Source organism: Megascapheus bottae, chromosome 11, assembly GCF_031878675.1.
Source record: "Megascapheus bottae isolate mThoBot1 chromosome 11, mThoBot2.hap1, whole genome shotgun sequence".
Taxonomy (NCBI): domain Eukaryota; kingdom Metazoa; phylum Chordata; class Mammalia; order Rodentia; family Geomyidae; genus Megascapheus; species Megascapheus bottae.
The window spans coordinates 5,730,625-5,752,981 of NC_143519.1; positions in this window are offsets into that span (position 1 = coordinate 5,730,625).

The following is a 22,357-nucleotide window of genomic DNA, read 5'->3' on the forward strand; positions in this document are numbered from 1 at the left end:
AAAGCAAAAGAACAAGAGACATGATCTTTCTGGTTTGAAACTGTGATTGCAGAGTTTCTCAGACTTGGCTAGTATGTCAGTGGGAGGTTCCATGTCAGTTAAGCATTGTTTATTCAGATTAGTCTAAGATACACTAATCTCAAAAACTGGGCAGATGTAAACACCAATAAGTAGATTTTATCATCAATGGCATTATTTTCCTTTTAATGTAACTTAACTTGTGCAAATAATACAATTTAAATTGAGCCATAATATGGGACCTTGAGTCTGTTTTTGTTTTCTACCAACTTGCCTAGTAGATAGTATCATCCCCATTTTCTTGAAATTTTTAAAAAAGAAATAGAAGCTTTAGAAGTTATAGTTGCTTTCCCAAGATCATTCATCTGGCATAATGTACACGGGGTCCTCTGGCTGAAATGTTTCCTTCATATAGTGTTAATTTTTCTTTTAATGGGCATGTACAAATGTACTATCTAATGAATGTAACTGCAACCCTTCCAAATATCACCTTGACAATAAAATAAAATTTAAAAAAAGAAGGCCTATTAAATTTGAGTAAGTGGTAAGTACTTAAAATAATAAAAATTGAAATAAAATGAAGTAGCTGAAGGATGAAAATGGAAGTTCTATGATGAAAATATTGGATTTATGATTTCAAAGACTGAAAAAAGAAAAGAGAATAAGGTAGTAAGATCTAACTCTTCCTTATTATCATGTGCGTTTTTCACATGATATATCTCAGAAAGTAAAACAACTTACAATATTATGTAAGCAAGTAGATGAGGAAATTATGGAAAACAACAGGATGAAATTAAGTTGAAATGTATCCCACTAGCAAGTAAAGATTCTTAATTGAAACAAAAAGTTTTTATCTGCTCAGGGGGCAAGAGTGTATATGTTTTCCAGGATAGTTTGCTGACCTAGACAATTTTAGTTATGAATAATAGAAAATAACTAATTTCATTGTATATTTCTCACAAAAATCTCTCTGTAGTATAGCATGCAAATGTCAATATCCATCTGGGTTTGAATTTGGTGAAAAAATATATAAAGAAAATTAAAATGATTCTTAGAAGTTATATTTCAGAATATGATTTTAGTTACATTAGCTTAAGCTATCCGGCCACATTATTGTATATATTTCTGATATTATAGCTAATGACTCATTATTTTCCATGAATTATATCAATTGCTATGTTTACAATTTATTTTGGCTTACAAGTTGCTTAAACTCCACAATTTTTTTGGCAATTCTGGGGCTTGAACTCAGGGCCTGAGCACTGTCGTTGGGCTTTCTCAAGGCTACCACTCTACCACTTGAGCTACAACACCACCTCCAGCTTTTCTATGCATGTGGGCTTCCTGAATTCTAGACAAGCACTCTACTACTAGGACAAATTCCTGGCCCTAAAATTCACAATTCTTATTTATACAAACCAGAAAAATAAATAGCATACTTTGCATTCCCAAAGTCAGAATCATTCTTTAATCGCCTGAGTCCTAACCAAAGCTGTCGCACAAGTGTAAGAACATTGACAGAACTTCTGGCATGGTAGTTCATCCTTTCAAACCCAGCTTCTCAGAAGTGGGAGCACAGTGGCCTGAGCCACACTCAAGCCAATGTCTAAGACCCTTTGTGCAAAACAAATGTAAAGCAAAAGTATCAGTCGCATAACTCAAGTGGTGGTAAACCCAAAGCTTTGAATTCAATCCCCAGTATTGCCACACAAAGAAAAAAGAAAGAAAGAAAGAACTGAACAATATAACTTGCATCTTCAGTGGATTCTGTTAGCTGTGTCTACGAATATATGGATATACTGTGTGTTTCTTTTGTAAAAAAAAAAAAAAGTCTGTAAGACTAGATGTTCCTTTCGGGATATGTTAATTATGCATTGCTTTTCATTGCTGCGATTTCATACATGCAGATAAACACATTCTGACCATATTTATCCTCACACTTTTCTCACTTCTTCTTTCCCACTATTCTGACCCTTTCAATCCTCATTCTTATTTTATGTACCTGCTTATAATGCTTCACATACTAATTTCCTATTCTCTCATTATTATAAATGTCATGAATTAATTAATTAGTACTGTGCTCTAAGCTAGGTCTTCATCGTGCAATTACTGTATCTCCTGTCTTTTCTTCCCCCCTTACTTGGTCACTGAAGTTGATCTTCACCTCCTGGGTATAGTTAAACAAACATGTAACATTCTGTAAGATAAACCTCACAGCAGTTTTCATGTGCCCTGTTAATTGATGCACGCGACTAAAGAAACACTGAGCTGTTAGATATTTTGACTTAATCTGAAGGTCACCAGATGGTTTGAGTTTTGTAAACCCATAGAAATACAATTTATCAGTTAATATCTTAATCACTTACGGATGGATTTTTTTGTTTAGTATTTAGCATGCTTGGACACCACATGGGAGAGATTGGACCAACATATCCATGGGTTTATGTAGTTCACTTACACAGTCTTCATTATAACCTAACAATGGTAATGGCTGACCCTTTGTCAATTGTCCTGGAGGGCATGATTTGCTTCTTTTCCTTTGTACAAGCATTCTCTAAAGTCTAAAGGAAAGGCATGTGTAAGTCCCCGCTCTTGTGATAGTTGAAAGAATGGATTTTGCTAGCAACTATCAGCTGGGGAGTGATCTTATCTAAGAAGATATTCTTAGAACCAAAAGTTCTATGCACCTCTCATGAGGGCCAAAGGACTCAAGATAAACTCTAGAAGCAGGAGCATCCTTGTTGGGACAACACTGACCACTGGATAGAGTGGCCAGCTAGGACTGCACATTGTTTGGGAAGTTGGGAGTTTGGCTATTTGGGCAAATGTACCTGAACCTGATAAGGTATCTGCTGCTTGGACCTTTTTTTGCTTTATTGCTGTCAAGCTGCTTGCTCATCTCATCTCAACTTCAATTGCCATATCACCATGCTTTATGAAACACGAGGGTATAGATATGTAAGACTCTCAAAACAATGTCTTGCCTACAATGAGTCTTCGATACATTTATAATATAAATTACAATTCTTTGAATTGGAATTTAAAAGATTTGAAAGTTTTGAAAAATTTCTGGCCATCTCTCGCATCTTTTAAATGGAAGCCTTTTCAGACTTTTGGTCCCTGGTTCATGTCCTTTGACACATCACTCTTTTAGGTAAGACCTGTGATCTATTCTTTTCACAAGTCATTGCTGGATCATCCTAAAATTCTTAGACACACAACCAGATTGATGAGCATCACTTCAAAAATTATTAATCTTTCTTGAGCTTATTCTCTTTGTCATTATGTTCCTCATCTCAATGTCTCCCTCATTCTCCATTTTATCCATTGAAAATTTTATGAAAGACCACGTGGGTTTCACCTACCTGGGTTCCCTGCACAATCCGGAACAATGCTAATGCGTATTTGCTGTTATTTTCTCACTGTAATTCTATCCCTACAGCCATCTCTGCACAGCAGTGCCTTCTCATCTCTTACAAGAACTATATCAATAGCTTTGCAAGGTTTCCCACATACAGTCTATCGCACTTTATACCCTTCATTTTGATGCCAGAATTTCCTTAATAAAATACAGATTATATTAAGGTCACTTATCTGTTCAAATATCTGTGTGTAGCAGGCATGGTTGATGGGTAAAGGCCATGGTGGTATTAAGTTTTCTACAATACTGGATTTGACTTCATCTCCCAATTATAGATTTCTGTGCTTTACTTCTTATTTCAGACATGCAGTGGGTTCCCAGAGACATACCCCTGTTTCTGTTCTCCTTGTCTGAAAACATGTATTTATCTGAATTTGCCCGACTTTGATGTATTGTTAGCTCCCTTACAGAATATTTCCTTATTCCACCCAGTTCATGTGAAACACTTTGTTTCTCATATTTCCTAATATATTCAGATACCAGGTTATAGCAATTCTGGAGTGCAGAATTAAAAAGAAAGAGATAGTGATGGTAGAATTGTTTTTTAAAAACTGCGTGCATATATCCAAGTGCCAGTGATTCACACCTATAATCCTTGCTTCCCACGAGGCTGAGAGCTGAAGACTAGGGTTGAATGCTAGACTGGTTAGATAAATCAATGGCATTCCTATTTCTAACTAGCAAAAAAAATTGAACTAGAGGAATTGCTCAAGGGATTAAATGCCAGCTGTGTGAGAGGGTAAAGCCCAGTTAGAGTTCCATAATGTAAATGTTTTTATAGCCTTGTTTGTCACATAGAAAAGATATGCAATTTACCCTTACCTTCAGCATGGTTGAGAACAGTCATTTTAATTTAAATATTCTTTATTAGATAGAGGATTTCTAGTCACATTAGTCAAGAAAAGAGTCTATTTCTTTTGAGGCAATGTCACTCTTCCCTTGCTCTCTTCCAGGTTTTCCCTCCTGTTCCACCCACAAGTTGTATCATTTATTTTCAACCTTGTGTCCAGTGAGCACCACTGTCACATTTGATTACCCTTTGTCCCTCTATTTCTGTGCCTCCCCTTACACTCCTAAAGACAGAGCACAAACACAGCAAAATGAAAAGACAGAAAAAACAGCAAAAAGATGAAAGTCTTGCTTCCATTTACAGGAGTTCATTTCAATAAATATTATTACGTGTGATCAGATGCACACAGGCATGTGCCTTTCAGTTCCTCTACAACAATGTCCTCTGTGCTCACTGTATACGAATGTCTAGAATCCTGTAGAACTTTTTATGTCCCAACTTATTTAGATCTAGCTTCCACCGATGGAAGAAAACATGTGCCATTTGTGTCTCTGGTATTGGCTTACCTCACTTAACTTGACTTTTTCTTCTCCATCCTTTTTTTCTGAAAATGACATAATATTCTTTGTAATGGCTGTATAAAATCCCACTGTGCATGGCTTATTTTGACTCTTGATAGTTTTTTTTTTAGCCTAAAATCATGATCAATGACTGTTTAGCTCTACCCATTTTCACTCACATGTGAACTGGATTTCTGGAGAGACTGGATGTTGTTGAGAATGGCCTGTACCTTCTTGAAGTCACACTACCAGTAAACACACTCCTGTGCTCAGACAGCACCACTACCAAATGGGCATATTGGGGTGGAAGTGAGCATGAGCTGACAGTGAGAAAGGCTCCCATGCAAGGATGGTGAGCAAAAATTCAACTTCACAGAGCAGATGCTGCAGGCAGCACAGCCACTGCAATTAAATGTTCATCTTCGGTGACTCCGCCCTAACTGATGGCTTTAATGCCTCTGGCCAAGGATGACTTCTCATAGGAAAGTTTGGTTGGCAAGGTACAGTGGATCCCATCACCATTGGCATCCCCCCAGAGAAGAGAACAGCTGACCTTGATTCAATCTGCACTGGGCTGGGGGCAGATTACATTTCCTCTAATCAAGCCCTTACTTCCTGCTGCTCCATATTGTGCTATAGCAATGTCTTGTGCACATGCACTTCCTGAGTTTTATTTTGCACACATCTAATCCTTTGTTGCACTAAGGATAGACAGTTGATGTTAATTATCTCCCTGCCCCCCTTAGTATCTTTTTTTGCTATGAAGAGAAAGTAAGTACTTATTTGAAGGAGCTTCATCTGAAAATGGCCTAAAAGCATACAGAAAATTACATGTGTTCTTCTTTGTCCATTGGGATAGAGGTCAGAGGTTGAGAAGATTAATTTCTTTATTTAAAAAGGTAATTAACTATCACAGCAATTAGTTGGTACAGCACCAAGAGCCTATGAAGATAACTATCATAGTTTTAATGTACAAAAATGACTACAAAATTAGCAATGACACACGTGAGATCTTAGCTATTCAGGAGGCTGAGACTACAAGGAACCAAGTTCATAGCCAACCTGGACCGAAAGGTGTATGAGATATCATTTCCATGATGACTAACAGAAGGAGGGCCAGAGTCATGGCTCAAATAGAGATGCAGTTCAGTGGGGAAGGAATCTCTTCCTTCTTCCCAGCTCCCAGTTTTCTCTTGGCATCTGACACTCAATACTTTTAGAATGGACTGGTACAATAATAAGGTCTGTCACATAGGTAGAAATAGAAGAAAACCAGAGTTCATTTCAAAAACAGAAGCAACACCAGAGGGCTTTATTGGTGAGAGAACCAGTTAGTGAATTGTGGTGGTGTATGTGATTAAACATACAGCAAACAGTACAGGTTTTATCCTACAAAAAAATAGAATAGGAAAGTATGTGCAAACAATAGGCTTCCACTTGAGATTTCTCTTGGGCAAAAATCAGGTGTCATAAGGCCTGGCCATTCTTAGGCCAACCTGCCCTGCTCCTGTACTGCAGGGAGGGGGGGGACGATGGTGAGGAAGAGGGGGTGGCAGACAATGCCTAGCGGGATTTCCTTCACTGGGCTCACTCTGAAGGGTTATTTCCGGAGCTCAGAGCACCTCTCAGTCTTTTCTTCCAACTAGACTAGAATGTGAACTCACCTGCTCCATGTTGCTTGCTCAAAACTTCCAGTATCTTCTTTCCTTACAAACTCTGCAGTAAACTGGTGGAGCTCCAAACTGAGAAACTTACAGATGCCTCGCTGAGCAGAGCACTTGGCATGGACCTCTATGTGGATTTATTATGTTATGCCAAAGAATTCCAATCACAGACCGATGAGAGAGTTACCCACAAATCACGACTTCCTGAGTTCACACTCTAATGGTAGCAAAAATAATAAATGAATTAATTAATATGCAACATCAGCCTTAAAACTGGAAATGGGGAGTAAATCGAGTGTCACTGTATAAGCATGGTCTTCCCTTGGAAGTTAAAATTATTGTAAAAACGAAAGCATAGGTATTGAACTTGTCACAAGATCAAGTCACTTTGTCCCTTGGGAGATAGGTTTCTTTTTATTTTACAGAACAGATTAGGCAGGAAATACTTATCCTTAGCATCTCACCATTGTCAGTTCCACAGGTAGACACAAGGAGAAATGAAGCTAGCATCCTAGGCAAGATTCAAAATGACCATTAAGACATTCTTTACATAACAGTGTGAAGAGAAGAGGCACGCCATCTCACGCAACAATAAAAAAAGAAATTTTAATTAAATTGAATTTTTAAAGGGGGTAAGGTAGATATATCTTCTATTATAAAAAAAAAATCAGCTTCATGCCCAAGGTTTATTCGACAAAGAATTCTGAAACTGCCCCTGTGTCATGCATGGCTCCCTGCAGTTTTGGTAAAATTAAACATAACACATTCATACATAAAGAATGTAAATCCAATAGTAATAAAGATGGTTTTGTACAAATTTTCTGCTTTCTAAACATCACCAAGAGGACAGTAAGCCACATGAAAGAACTAAAAGCATAGAGACCTCGTAATAGAAGACTTAGAGTCAGTGCTGTGGGTCCCACACTTGCTATGTACTTGGCAATGCTTCCTGCCAGCCACCACAGAGCTTATGAAAGAATCCAATGAATATCTAATAAAACATCTCCTAGGTGGGATGCAGGAGAGAGTAGCTTCATCCAGGTAGGAGAGATGTGCCTGGGACTGCCCTTGCTGTCTAAGCCTCACTGAGTGAAGATTGAGTTTCAGTGCAACCTTCTGCTGTCATAAATTGTCTGCTATCCTGTCTGTCTATCCATCTGTGCAAATGGGATGCAGTGTGACTTCAAATCTGTCTGAAAATGATATTCAGTCGCAAGGTAAGAACTGCTAATAGAAGTGAACAAATGGAATAAAAAGGTGTTGATCTGTCAAACTGTAAGCCCCACTTCACACCAGCTTCTTCTTTTAATAGGAAATCAACCTACCACTGCTATTTAATCCTCATAAAAGAGATGCTTCCTCATGGCTACTTTATCTGCGAATCGAAAATGTGTTCTATGCAAAAATCAGCTGCACTTGAAGTCAGAGAAAAGGTGACAAAAATGTTAGTAGGTGCTAGGCCACAAATCTTTCCTTTCCTCAATTCAAAAAATATTATGTGTGGTTGTCTAACCACTCCTCTTCTCAGGAAAGCCCCCGTAATTTCTAGCAAAAGATGAATCTACTTTTTTCCATTTTTTCAACTTTTTCTTCTTTCCTTTTCAATTTCATAAATAAGTCTTAGTTCAGACTAGCTGCCATTACACTGCATTCAGCTCTGAGAGATCTGTCTGTCTATCACTACTGCTGAATTATCTTCTAAGTTCTTTCCAAAACTACATTATGTACCTGCTAAGTAACTGTAGCACAGAAAGAGAAGGTTGAAAATCTGCCACTTATTTTTGAGGAAGAAAAAAAAGAGAGAGAGAAAGAAAACTAGCTACATTCAAAACATGCTCTCTTAAGAAAAAACTTGCATTTTTTGTCTTTTTTAAAATCAAATAATTTAGAAACTGATTAATTCTGAGAGTTTTGCTGAGAGTCACACTTCACACTTGACAAATAACGTAGCTATTTTGATAGTGTAACAAACACCTCAATGAACCTAACCAACTTTGGCTTTTTAAAAATGTGTTCTTTGCTTTTTTAGATTATATAAATAATATGACTATGGAAAGCAATAGCAGTAGCAGTATCAGATTGTGCAAAGAAGCACTGAAATGAATATTTAATGAGCTGTCCACTTAGGGCATTCTAAATGTAATTACTGGCATTTGTCCAGTTAAAGAAAAAGGAGTGGGGGAGAAACGTACAGAGTGCTTATTTTAATTAGGTGAAATTATGTGGTTCAATAAAGCATGACAGTCTGCATAATGAGAGGAAAAACCCATGTTTACGGGAGAATTATTGGTGACAAAAATGCTGGCAGTTTGCACGCCTTACTGAGGTAATTGAAAGCCAATGTTTTATCTTTCATTCACAATTTCCTGCAGCGATTCTAAAGTGTAAAGCGAAGTCAAGGAGAAAAATACTAAACATGAACTCTTTTTCTTGCATTTGGTGTTTAAGAAAGATGAAGATAATATAATTCACGTATTTCTAAAGATGATCTAAAGCTGTTTCCCATGATTGTAAATCTCTTTTCCCTTCTTCTGTGTGCCCATCTTCTGTCTGTCTCTCTTTTCTGTCTTCTCTGTCTCCATCTTTAACTTTCTCTTTGCCTGTCTGTTTTTCTCTGTGTCTCTGTATCTCTCATTCTCTAAGAACTTGATTCTATAATATTCGAACTATATACACACAGGCAAGCATCTACGCATGTACATAAAAATCTTTGTAAATGTTTGAGTGTACTTTATCCTGTGTTCCCTCAAACACCAAGAAAAATATGGGAAAATAACTTAACAAATATGTAGAGCAAAATTTTTGTTGTGAAATAATTATGCTATTTCAGGAAAGACCAAGCTTATTATAAAATCAATTTGTGGTTTTATGCTTTCCATTTCTTTTTGTTTGTTGCTTTTTATCTTTTTTATTTATTTTTTCTTATATTTTTATTGTAATTAATAGAAGGGTTACATGATATTTGCCAGATAGATGGTGCATTAATTCACATACATTGATACCCTTTCACATGTCTTGGTCCCCATTTCCCTCCCCCCCACTCCCACCCCTCACCTTGTTTTCCCCCGTTCCCTATCCAATTTCAAATAACCAAATACAAATATATCCAATATATCAGGTAACAAAGTGAGATACTGTAACAATAGGAGATAACCAAGGGACAGCAAAAGAGATGAGAGATAACATAGTACCTTAAGAACAACAATCATTCATTATATGGCTTATGTTTCTATATCCTAGAGATCCATTTCTTTTTTTCTGAATGATTATTCTAATTTTTCTTTTATTTTCAAAATGCAAAGCTTTCACACGATAAACAAAGAATAAGGAAACCTTAAAAAGTAAAGGTTAGTGGACAAACATAAATGAAAAGAAATAACAGATGATCTTCCTCCAACCTGGAAAACCAGAACACAGGGAAGAAATAACCAATGGAACCTGACTGCTAATGCACGCTCTCATAGCCAGTGTGCAGCAGCAAGGAAAAACCAGAGGTGGAATTCTGAGAGAGAAGAAGATATCAGTGGGGTGAATTTGACATAGAAGAGGGCATTCACTTCAACAAGGCCAAAGAAATTTTCAAGAGATCAAAGCACAGTGTATAAGAAATGGACTCAAGTCCATGAAGTGATTGACATTCTTCCTATTATATAACTCTGAAGAAAAAGGAGGGAAAATGGAAAACTGAAACCAAGCAGTGTGGCCCATGCCTGTAATCCTAGCTACTCAGGAGGCTGAAATCTGAAGCTCAAGGTTCAAAGCTAGCCCAGGCACTAAAGAACATGAGACTCTTATCACCAGAAAACTGAAAGTGGTTCTGAGGCTCAAGGGGTAGAGTGGTAGGTAGCCTTAAGCTGAAGTGTTCAGGGACAGCGCCCAGGCCCAGAGTTCAAGCCCCACAACTGGAAAAAAAAAAAAAAGAAAGAAAACTGAAAGGAGCTACAATGGTGAATGAGAAAACCAACAAAATGAGCTGTTGGATCATGAAGGATGGAAGAAGGGTAAACACTAGCTGGTATATATCCTAGTTTAAGCACCAAAAAGTATAACCACAAAAGGAATCCATTGAGAATGAGGTTGGTTTTTTTTTCTTTTTTTCTTTTTTTCTTTTTTTGCCACTCCTGTGGCTTGAGCTCATGGCCTGAGCATTGTCCTTGGGCTTTCTCAAGGCTAGCACTCTACCACTTGAGCCACACCACCACTTCTGGCTTTTTCTATGTGTGTGGGGTGCTGAGGAATCAAACCCGGGTCTTCGTGCATGCTAGGCAAGCATTCTTACCACTAGGCCAAACTCCCAGCCCCAAGAATGAGGATGCTTTATACTGACTAACTGTATGTATTGTTGAATGAGAAATTCCTATAAACCACACCAACACCATCACTGGGAACACGAGAATAGGTAAGTTGATAAGTGTTTAGGAGAAATAATTAGAACACTTTATCTAATATATATATATATATGTATATATATATCAAATGATAAAAATTACTACCAAGCAACCCATGAAAACAAAATAAAAATGGAAAATTATAATGTTAGCTGAAACATGTACAATTACGAGGAATAAAAACAACAAAAAACCCACACAAATAGAAACCTACCTTGAATTAGAAATCCTAAACTAAAAGAAAATGCTGTTAAAATATATAAACTTAGGTGAATAAGCTCATAGAGTCATGGTTTTGAGAAAAGAATATCTAAGAAAAGACTGAATTTTAATTTATCTAAAAAAGTCCTTATTCAAAAGACACTTATATATAAATATTAAAAGAAAGTAGGGAAAGAACCAAAATGTGACAATGAATGAAAAGGAAAATTTGAGAAAAACTGGTGAGATTCAGGGCACTGGTGGCTCAGGTTACAATCCCTGCTACCACGCAGGCTGAACTCTGAGGTTCACTGTTTGAAGCTATCCTGGCCTGGTAGGTCTGTGAAATTCTTATCTCCAATTAGCAAGCAAAATGCTGGAAGTAGAGCTTTGACTCACCTTTAGACCATTCAGGATAAAACTAAGAGACAGTGCTCAGGTTCTGAGTTCAATCCTGGGTTCTGGCATGAACACACACACATACACACACACACACACACACACACACACACACACACACACACGTAAGAACTGAAGTTACTTCAGACATGAAATGCTACTCTATGACTGAGAGGTCCCTGTAGGGACAGGAGGGTACAGAGCCATGAAACAGTACTAAGATATAAAATAATCTAATAAAATGTTGAATAAAGAAAAAAAATCCTGAGCCAATGTGTTAGAAAGATCTAAAAGCCACATGGAAAATTCAAGTCTGATCTGGCAGGCAGCCAGCCTACTAAAACTATTATTTTTCAGAAATAAAAGGATCTTAATAAGAAGCCTTTAGTTGAAAACTAAATTAGAGAATAAATAAAGAAGGCTTGAAGAAACAGCTACAAAACAATGGACTTTTTTTTTTCTTATTGTAGCTCTTCCAGTCTTCACTCTGTCCTTAACATATCATAGTATGGGTGGAACAAAGTTATCATTACTAAATTTAAAAGTGTCTGGTCCACACTTCTTATTTTTTCCACCAAAGAAACACCTACAATGATCTGTGCATGTATTAATTGGTTTTTAAAAGATAAAATTAGCAATATAAAATAAACATGTTTAATATCTCTCCAGTTTGTAACATGTGAGGTCAAATTCATGAGGTTTATGATCTGCCATGTGACTTTCTGGATAAAGTCCATGACATTAATGCTACTTATTTTCTCCTAAATCAAGGTATTATCTGAACTCATAATTGTATTCAGAGGTGGGGAGTAGGGTTATATAAGCATTCAGGCAACTATATTGAGTTCAGAACACTAAAATAATAAAAAGGCCTTATGAATATCTTTTTTCTGAGTATAAGTTCTGTGTTTTCTCAACCAGAATACTATCTTTTCATATCTTCTATCGATCTTACATTGAACATGAGAATTATTACTAAAGAGTTGGCATGTGGTTTTAAAATTACTCATGATTAATGAACAATACAAGAAAGCTTTTGTAATAAGCTACAGCAAGTTTATTACTTATTATGGCTTCTAAACTATCCTTTAAGAAAGACTTAGAGGTAACCTGTAAAAGGGTTAATGCAAATTTAATGTTAAGTATCAAGAATCCTATTTCAGTTTCTATATTGTATTCAATTTTCCACTACATTATTAAGTACAACATTTAAATTAGGTTATAAGAGAAAAATAGGGTTTGAATGAAGGATTATCCACATTTGCTGTATATAAAATTATTCTTACAGTCACCATACAATATAATTAAGTTCATTGTAATTCCTTTTTTTCTAGAAAATACCAATAATTTCATATTACCTGTTCACTTATCTACTTAACAATGTGTGTGTGTGTGTGTGTGTGCACATATGTCAGGATACATACAGATGCACACAAAATGTCAGAGCTCTCTGGGATGTTAATTTTGCATGGCCATGAAATATTCATGTGCAGGGAAAATGAATCTCAGGAAATTGTGACACCCACCAGCGCTTCAGCAATCAACTCGTCTTACCTGGGCCCAGACTGGTACTTTTCCACACTCGCTGCCTCTTAACTCTGAGAAGCACCAACTATTTTAACATTTTGAATAAAAATGCATTTAAGAATTTGTCCTACTTTCAATTCAGTTTTAATTTAGTCTTATATATAAAGTTGTACAAATTCTTATGAAATTATAGAGAGAATTTTAGACTTCGACCGATTCTCAAGTGCACACATGGGAACTAGTACACGTGCCCCTTTCGCATCTCTCGGGGAGGGTCTCTTGAACTGGGACTGGGGCACGCTTGCTGTGACCACGGTGACTGCTCTTAGATATATACTCCTAGATGTCTGCGGCTGTGGCCTGGACACTGTTCAAAGGATCCAATACTACCTTCCAAAGTGAAATGGAGAGCAATTCTGTATGTCCTTCATTAGAAAATTCTTTGTCCTTAGTACGTATCAACTCCTCAGATCTTTGAAAGTGAGCAATCTAATATTTAATAATTCATATTCGCATCCCAATAACGTATGTGTTTTGTGTGACTACTGACCTCAAAAAAACTTTTTGTTCATTTCCGAAACTTCCTAGTTATTGTGTCTCTGGTCCCAATCAGAAGTCGCATAAACATGAGTTGAACAAATTATTTCCTTCATTTTAATCACACACACACACATCCCACAGATATGTTGACACAGTTATTTAAATACAAAAAAAAAGCACAGATGTTGACTGCAAAACATTTCGTTTTCATTTGCAAACACAAAAATAAGATACTACTACCCATAACGTAGTCTACACATCTTTCACCTGGTACTTAAATCCAAGTAAATTGTATTTGATCTTAACCGAGCTGTTGCTAATTTTATTTCTTAGTATTTGTTGTTAGCAATTGGAGACAGTGCGATAGTGCCAATCATATGAAAGAGAATAATTCATAACTGATGAAAAATTCTTCAGGAAAAATGTGCTTCTCTTTCCCCAGAACTTTAATGGTAAACCCCTCCCAATTTCATAGCTGACTACTGGGGAGCAAAGGGAGGGCGAGGAGAGGGAGTGGAACGTGGAGGGAGGCCGAATGAAGTGGCAGGAGGCCAGCCTCTGAAGGCAGAACGCTGGCAGTTTCCGCAGATGGTCCCATTTGCTGCGGTAATGAAATCTGCACCATCCGCCACTCCCTGGTTTTCATGGCAGGGTGGCCAACAACCAGGAATAGAACGTTTCCACATGACTCTGGGGGAAAAGTGTTAACAGATTTCTGAGGTCTCTGCTTCATTTTTGAGCCAGAAGATGAAAGAGGACACCCAGCAAGGCAAAGGGAAGCACGGAGGAATTCAGCACAATGTGTTATAGGCAGGCAGGCCTGTCCATCCTGCACCCTTGCTCCTCGACCCAGCCCAGGAGCAAGCCAGGGCAGAGGCTCTGCACAGTTCAGCAGTGCAGGGTCCGCCCTCCTGTGGGGTCCCCTTGGATCCCCTGGGTGAGGTATCCATTCACAACTGGGGAGAACAAAAGCCTTTTCATAAGCTCAATTCCAGCGAAATAGGCATGCCACCCTGCATTTTCTGGTGGTATGTGGACTTCTTGGCATGCAGCTGTGACCTGAGAGTGGTCTGTCCCTAGTGACAGCAGTGACAGGGGATATTTTGTGATCATTGTCTTTCTTGAGCCACCAGATCCAGGACCTAACTTTTGAACAAATAAACCCTTGTCACTATTAAAGCTCTCATTAGTAATTGATTAGAAATGTCTGTCAAGTTTCTATGTGTGCTTTGGATAGAAGAGAAGAAAATTAAATTCCTGATTCAAAAACCTCACCTTCCTTAATTTTATTTCCGTACTTGACTTTAAAAGGAGACATGTTACCTTTTCCAATAAGTATATTTATGATCTGCTCTGACATCTATGCATAAAAATATGTGAATTAATGCACCTTCTATCTGGCAAATATCATGTAACCCTTTTATTAATTACAATAAAAAATAAAAGCATACAGTATTGAAATGTGTGGTGAATTTAAAAGCCAGTAGAACTTTGAAACAGAGTGGAAGCATCAAAACAAGATTTGATACAACTAAACATTTGTTACCAAGAATAATGGCATTTTACAATAAGCAAAAGAGGTAATGGATTATCAGGCAATGAGTTTGGGATTCATTATTCAAGAAAAGTTTCCATTTCTACTTAATATGGTACAGCGAAACAATTTCCAACTTGAAAAGATGGAAGGGAAATGTTCAAATGCAAAACTTTGCCTCTGTCAGTTTTTCAGCACTATAATGAAATAACCTGAGAGAGGCTGCTTTATATTTAAAAAAAAAGTTTGTGTAATTAACAGTTGTGAAGATTCAAGGGCAAAAGTTCCATACTGGCTTCAAGCTACAGCAGACTTCATAAAGGAAATGTTAATAAGTATGCAATAAAACGTTTAGTATGGGGAGAGGTTCTTAAAACTTATCCTTGTGGGGGAGGGAAATGGGGACCAAGACATAAGAAAGGGTATCAATGTATGTGAATTAATGCACCTTCTGTCTGGCGAATATAATGTAACCCTTCTATTAATTACAATAAAAATGTATGAAAAAAAAGAATTGAAAATTACCCTGAGATGGATTGCATTCTGTCTGGTGATCAACCATCTCTCAGTCTCTCTAGTGCTTTTAAATTCAGTGAGAGCTTACTGCAAGTCAACATTCAGGATCCAACGGGTATACTACTTCTACTACTACTACTACTAATAATAATAATGGAAAAGAAGGATGCAATTAGAGTAAAACCAGCAAACTTGGTCAAACCCAAATTAGACTGTCTCAAATCATAAATGGAAACTGAACCAAATGGTGTGACTTAAAGCCTAATATATAGTCTAATGGATAGTATTATTGGAGCAGTAAGTGGAGGGGAGTCACTTCCATCGAATGTTTATGACATATTATAAATATACATGCTTAATGCATTATAAAAGCCTCCTTTGATCCTTCCTGAGAACCACGGGATCTTGCTAGCAGTTGCTTTCTTTTGACAAGCTTCCTGGCGAAAATCCATTAAGGCACATAGAGAATCATATGCTCTTATTTTCAGAACACATAATCAGGGGCTGGGGGAGAAGAATTTTATCTAAAAGTTTAACCGATTTAACCAAACTATTTTCTACTCCCATCATGGCAAATGATTTTGTTAGAGGATCAAAAGTTATACAGAATGATTAGTAATATTTAAATCTTACTAGATCACTGCATAAAATATTGAGCTCTTCTTGATTCTAAAGTAATTCAAGTTATATTTCCCTCAAACTCAGAAGGACTGTTAATCTCAGTGTCTGAGTTATGCCTCTCAGCTCTTCAATAGTTTATCCCCCCATGCCATCAGGTTGACTCTATTTAGACTTTTTGAATGGCTTGGAAGAGAGGTCTGTATCACAATGCCTAGTTTTTATTGGGTGATATGAGAAACCAAAACCTTTTGGTCATGTTGACCTTAACTACAATCCTTCTGAGTAGCTGGTATTCCAAGCATGGGCCACTACTCATAGCTGGAGAACTTCATGTGCTTTGCTTTGTTTTGTTTTATTTTTATAATACTCTTCACAGTTTTCACAATCCTTCTTCTGACTTACTTCCTCAATAATTTACTGTAATGTATAAACTCTACATATGCATGCATATGTGTACAGCACGCTGAATTCTGTTCCATGTTCCTAACGCATTGACTCGTGTGTGGTACATACAGAAGTCAAGCAATATTTGTTATGTGAATGGATATCTAAATCTGGGGGGAAATGAAATGGTAGCTTCTTCCTTGTAAGTGTATATGGCAATAAAAGATGAGGTATTCTTAAGAATATTTGGAAAATTTTATTATGACTTTTTCATGACTCCATGGAATTCACAGTATAAAACTTGACGGGTATAAAACCAAGACGGGTGGGGGGTGGGGGGGGAGGGAAATGGGTACCAAGACATGTGAAAGGCTATCAATGTATGTGAATTAATGCACCTTCTATCTGGCAAATATTATGTAACCCTTTTACTAATTACAATAAAAAAAACAGTAAAAAAAGAAAAACAAAAAAAACTTGATGATACAACATTTGTGTTGTTCTAATCGTGTGTGTGTGTGTGTGTGTGTGTGTGTGTGTGTGTGTGTGTGTGTTTAACTTATCTATGGTCTTCCAGAAAAGCAAAAGTGTGGTCTGTAGAGAAATCATTTTCAGTACTTATACCATACAGTAGCTCTTGAAGTGTAATACACATCAGCCACTTCCTCTAAATATTGTCTATTCAGGATGAAACAAGGATCCAGTGCCTCTCCTGAAAGCTTGCTTGAGATGCAGAATCTCAGAGCCCAGGCCAGACCTACTGATTTAGAAGAGAGCTTGGGAACATGACCAGGAAATAGATGCACACATCAAAACCTGAAAAACACTGTGGAAAAGAAGCATTGCAGTCACACATTTTCTCAAGAAGGGCACTATTGAATATGCTTTCCTTTATTTGTTTGACTTAGAATAGCTTTCCAAATTCCTTTTAAATATTTGGTGATATCTACTTCAAAGTGCTTGACAAGGTTTAGAATCACATATTTGAGGAAGAAGCAGAACTCAGATAGGCGAATACATCTTTGCTAATCTTTTATATTGTGTCTTCTTATTCTTGGACAGGGTACTCAGCGAAAACAGGAAAATCTCTTCTTCCTTCCTTATCCAACTGGAAGAGAGAGAGGAAAAATAGATTTGTCATGAAGTTCAAATGAGAAATGCCAGCCTCACCAGGGAATGAAAATAGGAATTAATAGAGTTTTTTTTTGTTTACCTTGCATTTTGAATTCAGTTCTTACCAGAAAACAAAAACAAATTTAGGAAAACTACTATATACTATTCATGTTCTTCACCAGGCGATGAGTCATCAGAATGCAGAACATTTGCAATTATTTGAAGTTGTTAGTTTTCAAAAGATGCTTTTGTAGCAAGAAATTCCCCTAAAATAATAGAAAAAAATGCTTTATATAAAAGGCACATTAAAAATTCAGAGTCTAAGGCCTATGAAGCATTAAGTTCAATTTAATAATTTGAACAATAAGATGCAGAGACAATCTAACTGTTTAAAATAGCTCTTTCTGCATTTGATATTTGTCAAAGAAAGGATGATTTTTTCTTTAATATTTTCACAATAAATTGCAGTCAAAAATCAGTAGGGCTTCCACATAGCAATTATATTTTCATTTTTATGTTGGGAAAGGTAAATGTACTCAAATCAACCACATTCTCCCAAAAGAATCTGCCGTGTGTCATCTCTTCTAAGTCATCTGCTCTGCTTGAAGCAGCAAAAGGATATGGTGTTGGAATGCCTCACACTGGGGCTGTACGTCTGTGTGTCTGCATCTTCAAGCAAAGGATCTCACCCTCATATTGTGCGACAATGTCTGTAGCCTTTGCATATTTATGGTACTTCCAAAGTGTCTCTTCGATCATCTTTGATATACTCAGTGTTACAAACATAGCTGCATAGAGCTCTTTGTTTACTTTGGGCAGCTCTGACAATTATGAACCTTATTAAATACCTCAATATCGATATATCAATTAGAGACTACTTAATTCCTACTTTTACATTCTTGACCTAACAGGAAAATGGGGGAAGAACAAAGTGGGGAGGGGTGGGGAAGCAGGGAGAATTCAGGCAAGAATACATTGGATATACCACAAAAATGAGAAAAATAAGGAAATGGTTTGAAGAGTCTTGAAGATGTTGAAGGAGTGACATAGTTCAAGATGCATTGGGTACAGGAAAAGAAAAAACACATCAGTAACCATCCTAAAAGTTAAGAAAAGTGAGAGAAGCCTGGTTTCGGAGGGTTGGGTAAGAATGTTGAAAAGGGTAATATGGGTCATAAACTGCAGTCGAATGAGGATTTCTTTGCACAACTACTTAAAGATAGTAAAGAAAAATTAGAAGAAATAAAATAAAAATCTTGATATCCAGCTACTAGACAAGATTGTTAAGAGAACTCATTTTTAATCAATACACTCATAATGGAATGACATTTTTGGGAGATGGTAGAAATTGAGGACACATTAGAACAAATCGGTCATTGCAGGAGAGCTTTGGTAGATATCTGTGTCTTGTGTTATATATCTCTCCTTCCTTCACACCCTCCGTGTCTCTCTCTCTCTCTCTCTCTCTCTCTCTCTCTCTCTCTCTCTCTCTCTCTCTCTCTCTCTCTCTCTCACACACACACACACACACATACACACACACACACGGGTGCTCCCTGGCTCAGTATGTGAGCTCCTTCCCTCCATTCTGCTATTCTGCTATGCCATCAGGCTTCTCCACCATCAAGAAACAGCCAGGCCATCCAGCCAAACCTGAATCAATAAATCCTTTCTCTTTTCAGTAGATTCTGTCAGGAACTTGGTCAGAGCAAAATCAAACACAGTAAAATTAATTTTCACAGGCCACACTGCTGTGTGTCAAGTTATGTGAAGTACACAGAAATCTTTGTGGCAGTGCAGAATAGATGAACGATGGACAGCAGATGGTTCTGGAACTAATTCTACATACCTTTGGTCACTTATGAAAGCTCTAGTTATCCAGTTCAGAGGAAGACCATGGCCAGATATTAGAAGTAAAGGAAAAGAAGGTGTGGCCAATTTGTTCCAACTCTAGAAACAAAGGCAAATACAAAGAATAAGGATGAATATATTTGTTCATGATTGTAGGGCAGACACTAAGGAAGAGAGGGGGTGTGACTTGGAAAATGATATTAGATACTCCCCATTTTGCTGGCTCCTCATTTGAAGGAATCTATCAGCAGGAGTTCCATGAAAAGAATCATTCCACTGCAATCTCTGCCAGTTCTGCAACCTCGCCACCACTCCAGGGTATCCAGCCAGGGATACAAGTCAGATCCAATTCCAGCGGGATGACCTGAAGACTCGCAGAGCCCATGGCTAGCTATTGGAAACTGTGGGCTTTACAGAATCAAAATCAGTTGAATCTGGAGGTCAAGCACTGTCACTGCCAAGCAGAAGGGTTTAGGACACAAAGAGAAGAAGCCATCATTCCTGAACGACAGGGAGTCTGGTCCCTGGACACCTGTGCTCATTTGTCTGTAGCCTGGGGATTTACATCTTGATTTATCCCAAAGCTTTGTTCATGAGGACAGTTGTTCCTCTTGCAATTCCCTTGCATTTTCTTTGTTTTCTTGTTTCTTTTTCTTTCCTTCTTTCTTAAACAAAACATCCTGACTAGTACCACTGGGCAGCTGAATCCTGGGGCGCCATGAAAGCCAAGCATGTGTTTAAGCATAATAAGGAATGACACCATCAAAGCTTTAAATGGACCCTGATGTGATCAAAGTGGTCTTAAGAAATGAGAATCTGGCAGCAATACTCAGGATTGATTACAGGATCCTAGAATCATATAAGCTAGATCAGAGATTTTGAAAGATCAGACAGATGTGTTAGATACATCAAATATAAGTAATAATTGTGATTATTAACTAAAAATTGATTTGAGAATTGCGCTAAGTAGTTTATACCTTAGTGTATTATATTTATGCCATATTTCAAATAGGCAACATTAGCCTTTTTTCTTAGAATAATTAAGTGTTGCAGAAACAAGCATATGTTTCAGTTCTTTTTTTTCCCCCAGCAGTCTTAGAGCTTGAATTCAGGGTCTGGGCATTGTCCTTGGGCATTCTCAAGGCTAGAGCCCTACTCCTTTGAGCCATAGAACCACTTCTGGGCTTATTTTGACCTGTATGTGATACCTAGGAATTGAACTCAGGGCTTCATGCATGTTAGGCAAGTGCTTTAACACTAGAATATGCTCGCAACCCTACGTTAGGTCTTTAGCTGAGATCATTGACCTCAAGCCTTGGACTCCTAAATTTCCTTCCATTTTGGTAAACAGTATACTTTTAGAGCCAACATTTTGAATGTCAGTGTAGGTCCTGGATGTGGTGCATTCACAATTCAATAATCTTGGTTTTCTGAGGAGTTCATAGAACTGCAATAATTTTACTTTTTGTAATGAACACTAACAGAATATTCTTTGGTGTCTTTCAGTCACTGGAAGTAAAATAATACAGTGTCTCAGGATAATTATCTCAAAAACTTCAAGTGCAATTATCGCATGTAATTACCACATCTCCTAAGTAGAATGTCATTTATAAAGAGGAGAACTGAAATATCCTCTTTTCAGAAAAGGTTTCGTGAATGATCAGCAAGACCACAGGGTGAGACCACCATTAAAGAAAAGTAGGTAATCAGAGCGATGAACCGAGGAGTCCAAATCTGGAGAAGATGATAATTTCAGCTGAAAAAGTCAAGGAAGAGTGAAGGAACATGGTTCCTCTCAGGATGTGCCATGTGTTCCATAACAAATCCTGTAGAAGCCGGAGGACAGAGACTCCAGAGTGCTGTGGTTTTGGGATGGAGGGAGGCACAGGGGCACAGATAAGAGAAAAATGGCAAAGAGCATGGAATAACTTACTCACCGGAGTTCTTCCATGTTTCCCTCCCATTCTGAACTACAAGACTGAAGACAGGGAAAGACAGAAATACACAAACACACACAAGCTTGCACACACATGCAGACACATACAAGCATTCGCATGCACACATACATATACACATGTAGAAATTACCTTTTATGGCAACAAGGATATAATTATTATGTATAGTTTTCCCTTCCTTATAAACGCACATAGGTTACAAGATTCTATTCTACAACGGCCATACCTATACTGAGTCAAACTGGAGTCTGCACACGTGGAATTTGATTACCTCCTCCACTCTCGCATGCTCCTAAAATCAGAAGTGACTTTAAAAGATGCTTTAAAAGAACAAGTATCTACGAGCAAAGCAATGTGACTCCTGGAGAATATCTGAAAATCTCAAGGAAAGCTCACAGAGGAGGTACAGGTGGGTTGTGAATTTAAAAGAAAAATCCCAATTGTAAATGGTTTGAGTAAGACCATAAAAAAGCATAAAATATGAAAATTCAAACAAATAATCTGAGTTTGATAAATTCATTGTTTGAAAAAGAAACTAATAGCGGACAAGGAGAACAAAATGAACTGAGTGACCTAGGCAGTAAAAGTAGTAGTTGAAGAGGCTTCTTTTATGCTACACAATCAGATTAGCATCTAAGACAAGAAAAATGATAACAGCAGCAAGAAATAGAAATCCTAGAAATTAAAACTCTATTAGTCTCAAAAAGGACACATTTTCAAAACCTAATTAGTGGAGCTTTCTGAGTATATAAATAGCCAATTAGAAACTCATATTAAATGAGCCCATGGCATTGCGTATGGAAGACACACACAAACACAGTGTGCCACATTTGAATGAATTTTTTAAATATCCAAAACAAAGAAATAATCTTTCA